This window comes from Hipposideros armiger, unplaced genomic scaffold, assembly GCF_001890085.2.
Source record: "Hipposideros armiger isolate ML-2016 unplaced genomic scaffold, ASM189008v1 scaffold_204, whole genome shotgun sequence".
In the NCBI taxonomy this organism is placed as follows: Eukaryota; Metazoa; Chordata; class Mammalia; order Chiroptera; family Hipposideridae; genus Hipposideros; species Hipposideros armiger.
The window spans coordinates 579,769-584,964 of NW_017731554.1; the positions used below are offsets into that span (position 1 = coordinate 579,769).

The 5,196-nt window shown below is 42.9% G+C and overlaps 1 pseudogene; it reads left to right on the forward strand.

The window, feature by feature from the left end:
* The first annotated feature begins 1,218 nt into the window (after positions 1-1,218).
* Positions 1,219-4,513, forward strand: LOC109388689 (ferritin light chain pseudogene; annotated as a pseudogene).
* Positions 4,514-5,196: the final 683 nt, after the last annotated feature.

Here is a 5,196-nt window from a genome sequence, read left to right on the forward strand (position 1 = left end):
AGATTAACTAGTACATACATTCTAAATGTAGAATTATATGATACAACAATAATCATAAAACCACATGGATTCTTCTAGTTTAATCTATAGTATCCTTCCTTACAGAAGTATCTTCAATTGATTCAGATAACCAAGTATGAAATTTTTTTTACCAGGTATCACTCTAATGTTAATGCCCAACAGTGGGAACTTATAATAATAGCCATGAGTAAAATTCATAGTTCATAAACTCTAGATAAAGCCTGCAGCTTTTTTTCTGTGGAATACACTGGTCAGGCATATACAATTAATTAGGATTATTTTTAATAAAATTCTAGTTTTTACACATTAATAAAAAAAATGTCACTTTTCTTACTGACCTTTGAAAGCATAAGAACAAATGGGGAAAATTCCCTATAAGATAAAGTTTATTTTAAACCAAAAGGTTATTCCACTTTTATGTGTTTTGTTGAAGTGCAAAATGTTTTTATGCAATTATTAAGTTATTCACCACTCCACATCCTCTGGGGTGCCATTGTATAGCTAAATAGATTTTTCTGTACAGAAAGAAAAACAAGTCAATTCTATGTCACTTTAAAAAACTAACATTTTTATTAACAGCAAATTATTATTATTTGACACCTATTAAACATCAGGAGATACTCCAGAGTGTTTATTGTTCAGTAAGATTTTCAAAGAACACTGAGTTATGCCAACTGCAGTTTAAAGACAGCTCAAGATCTAATTCTGACTGAAAAAGACAGAAACTGGAAAAGAACAAAGAGGACGCACAGTCAAAGGAAGAGAGCAAAGCTGGTTGGCACCTTCTTGGCGCTGGTGTCCAGGTGATGACCTTTCACCCTCACAGAGTGCTTCTCTTTTAACTGTATTAATCATAAGAGAAACTCCCCTTTTAGGATAAGAAAACTGAGGCAAGAGTGACTAGGGACCTGACTCTGTTTCACATGGCTGGCAGGAACCAGTTGGCTGAGGAGATCAGCTCAAAGGGAAGGCTAATCCCTCTGAAGCAATTTCAATTCTCCTCTCTTTATTTTATCCCTTTCTGTGGCCCCACTCTTACCCCCACCAGCCTCAGAAGTAATTTATCAGGAGAAAAGCCCTGTGACTTAGTAGATCCAAACCTAATTTTCTTATCCCCTTGTCAAGTACAGGGTGTCCTCATGTTCCCCCTGCTTTTTTCAGCTTGAAACAATTGTTACATGGGACTATCTGGTCAAGATGGCAAAGTAGGTAAATGTTGTGTTTGCCTCCTCTCATGACCACTAAAATTATAACTAAATTACAAAACAACCATCATTGTGAAGCTCCTGAAGTGTAACTGAACCGAAGTCCTACAACTAAGGACAGAACAAGCCACCTTGAGACTGGTAGGAGGGGCAGAGACACAGAACAGACTGGTCCTACACCCACCGTTAATAATCGGAAGGGATACCTTGGTTGCAGAGGTACACCCTTAGGAGTAAGGGGCCCCAGCCCCACACCAGGCTCCCCAGCCCAGGGTTCCAGTGCTAGGGAGAGAAGTCCCCATAACTTCTGTCTGTGAGTGAGATGAGGGTGGCTGCAGATGCAGGTGCTCCTCTTAAAGGGCCCACACACAGATTTACTCACTGATGGACTCACTCACTTTGAGCTCCAACACTGGGGCAGCAGCTCCAAAGGTGCCAGAAACATATGGGGAGAAACTGAATTGTCTGGCTTTAGGGCAAGGGCTAGAGGGGCAGCTATCTCCCAGACACACAGGCTGGTAGAATCCATTGTTTCTTTGTTGAGCCCTCCCTCCTCCTGGCATGCATATGCCAGCAACTGTGATATTAGTCTCCATCAACCTAGCTAACACCATTCATTGGCCCTGCTCTGGTGATTCCCCAAGACTGCAACCCACCCAACATTTGGACCCACCCAAACCTCTTCCAGTGGTTTTTCCATACAAACAGCCTGTCTTGGCTCATGCTTGGGACTTTCCTAAAATCTCTCAAAGGTTCACAAAACCCAAATAAGTACATCTGATTTCAATGTGTCCCATACCTCTTGCTGAGCAGCCCCAAGGTTGGCACTAGTGGCAGCTGGCCTTGGATCACAGCTTGGCATTTTAAGGCACCTCCAATACCAGTATGGCTGGTAGCCATCTTCAATAGCTTTGTGGCTCATGGCAGGTGACTCTGAGCAGGGCACAGGTTATGGGTGAACTGGGCCTGTGGCAGGGCCTCTCTCAGGAGGCCCTGGGGCTGACATGCCTGGTGACCAGCATCAGAACAAACCAAAGCTTCACCTGGCCCACATACAAAGACAACACACCCAAATGGCAAACTGGGCAGGTGCCAGAACCCTGCTAAAATGAATCCTGCTTCATAAGGTCAGCCCCTGCACAGCAGCTCCTCCACTGTACGCATGGTGAATCCTCACAAACAATCAGCCCAAGGGTCAATCCCTCCCACTGATGTGACAATGGCAACTAAGCCTCAACTACAACAGGGGGGCACAGGCAACACACACAAGGGACATACCTACAACACCCAACTCAGATGACCAGGGAGACTGTGCCACTGGGCCACACAACACACCTATATAAGGTCACTCTACTAAGACAAAGAGACATAGCATCCCTACCTAATACATAGAAACAAACACAGGGAGGCAACCAAAATGAGAAGACAAAGAAACATGTTCTAAATAAAAGGACATAACAAAGCTCCAGAAAAAGAACTAAACAAAATGGAGACAAGCAATCTATAAGACACAGAGTTCAAACCACTGATTATAAGGATGCTCAATGATCTCAGAGAGAACTTCAACAAAGAGATAGGAAACATAAAAATGGAGATAGAAAACATTAGAAAAAAACAGTCAGAAATGAAGAATACATTAGAAGGAACCAACAGTACATTAGAAGAAGCACAGGATCAAATCAGTGATTTCAAAGATAAGGTAGCAGAAAACATCCAGTCGGAACAGCAAAAAGAATCCAAAAGAATGAGAATAGTTTAAGGGGCTTCTAGGACAACATCAAGTGTAACAATATTCACACAATAGGGGTCCCAGAAGGAGAAGAGAGAGAGAAATTATAACATATTTGAAAAAATAATGATGGAAAACTTCCCTAACCTGGTGAAGGAAATAGACATACAAGTCCAGGAAGTGCAGAGAGTCCCAAACAAGATGAACACAAAGAGGCCCACACCAAGACACATTATAATTTAAATAACAAAGGTTAAAGACAAAGAAAGAATCTTAAAAAGCAGATAAAGAAAATGCATTAGTTACCTACAAGGGAGCTAACATAAGACTTACAGCTGATTTCTCAAAAGAAATTTTGCAGGCCAGAAGGGATTGGCATGAAATATTTAAAGTAATGAAAAGCAAAATTCACAACCAAGATTACTCTGCCAGGCAAAGCTATCATTTAGAATCAAAGGACAGATAAAGAGCTTCCCAAACAAAAAAGGAGTTCATCACCACCAAACCAGAATTACAAAGAGTGTTAGAGGGACTTCTTTAAGATGAAGAAGAAAAAAAGATTAAAAATATGAATAATAAAATGGTAATAACTACATGTCTATCAACAATTACTTTAAATGTAAATGGATTAAATGTTCCAACAAAAAGACATAGGGTAACTGAATGAATAAGAAAACAAAATCCTTACATATGCTGCCTACAAAAGACTCACTTCAGATTGAAAGACACACATAGGCTGAAAGTAAAGGGATGGAAAAAATAATTCATGAAAATGGAAATTAAAAAATAAATAAAAGTTTCCTCAGCTGTCCCCCCGGATCTGTCTCTTGCTTCAACAGTGTTTGGACGGCACAGACCCAGGGACGCCCCCTCTTCCAGCCTCCAACCACCCTCCAACCTCTTTTCCAGTCTCAATCTTCGGAACCAACTCAGCCATCCTCGGCCTCTGAGACCAGCTAACACCGTTATTTGAGCTTAACTCCTTACTGCTGAGCAACCATGAGCTCCCAAGTGGTCAAAATTATTCCACTGAGGTGGAGGCCGCCGTCAACCGCCTGGTCAACTTGCATCTGCAGGCCTCCTACACCTACCTCTCTCTGGGCTTCTATTTCAACCGCGACGATGTGGCTCTGGAGGGCATGAGCCACTTCTTCCGTGAGTTGGCGGAGGAGAAGCGGGAGGGTGCGGAACGTCTCTTGAAGATGCAAAACCAGTGTGGCGGTCGCGCCCTCTTCCAGGACCTGCAGAAGCCTTCCCAAGATGAGTGGGGTAAAACTCAGGATGCCATGGAAGCTGCTATGACCGTGGAGAAGAACCTGAACCAGGCCCTTTTGGATCTGCATGCCCTGGGTTCTGCCCGCGCAGACCCCCAGGTCTGTGACTTCCTGGAGAACCACTTCCTGGATGAGGAGGTGAAATTCATCAAGAAGATGGGCGACCACCTGATAACCTCCGCAGGCTGGCCAGCCCCCAGGCCGGGCTTGGCGAGTGTCCCTTCGAAAGGCTCACCCTCAAGCACGACTAGGAGCCTTTGGAGCCCGGAGGCCTTTGAGGGGCCCCTCCGCATGCCCCTGGCATTGGGCTTCTGCCTGAGCCTCTCCCTGGAATAGCTAGGCAGCCTTCTAACCACCTCGGGGCCCTCTCCCATACCGTGGACCAAATTGAAACAATAAAGCTTTTTGCAGCAGTCAAAACAAACAAACAAACAACAAAAATAAATAAATAAATAAATAAATAAAGCTGGAGTAGCAACACTTATACCACACTAACTAGACTTTAAAACAAAGGCTTTAACAAGAGATAAAGAAGGACCCAGTAATCCTACTTCTGGGTATTTATTCAAAGAAACCCAAAACACTACTTTGAGGAGATGTGTGTATCCATATGTCCATTGCAGCATTATTTACAATGGCTAAGATGTGGAGGCAGCCTGGGTGTCCATTGATGAATAAATGGATAAAGAGGAGGTGGTACATATATATAGTGGAATATTGCTTGGCCATCGAAGGGAATGGGTTCTTGCCATCTGTGGCAGCATGGATGGACCTAAAGGGTATTGTGTTGAATGGAGTTTCAGACAGAGAAAGAAAAATGCAATGTGATTTCATTTATACGTGGAATCTAGAGAATAAAATAACCAAACAAGACAGAAACAAACTCATAGATACAGAAAACATTTTGATGGTTGCCAGATGAGAGGGGGTTTGAAGGTGGGTGAAAAGGGGAAAGGATTAAGTACAA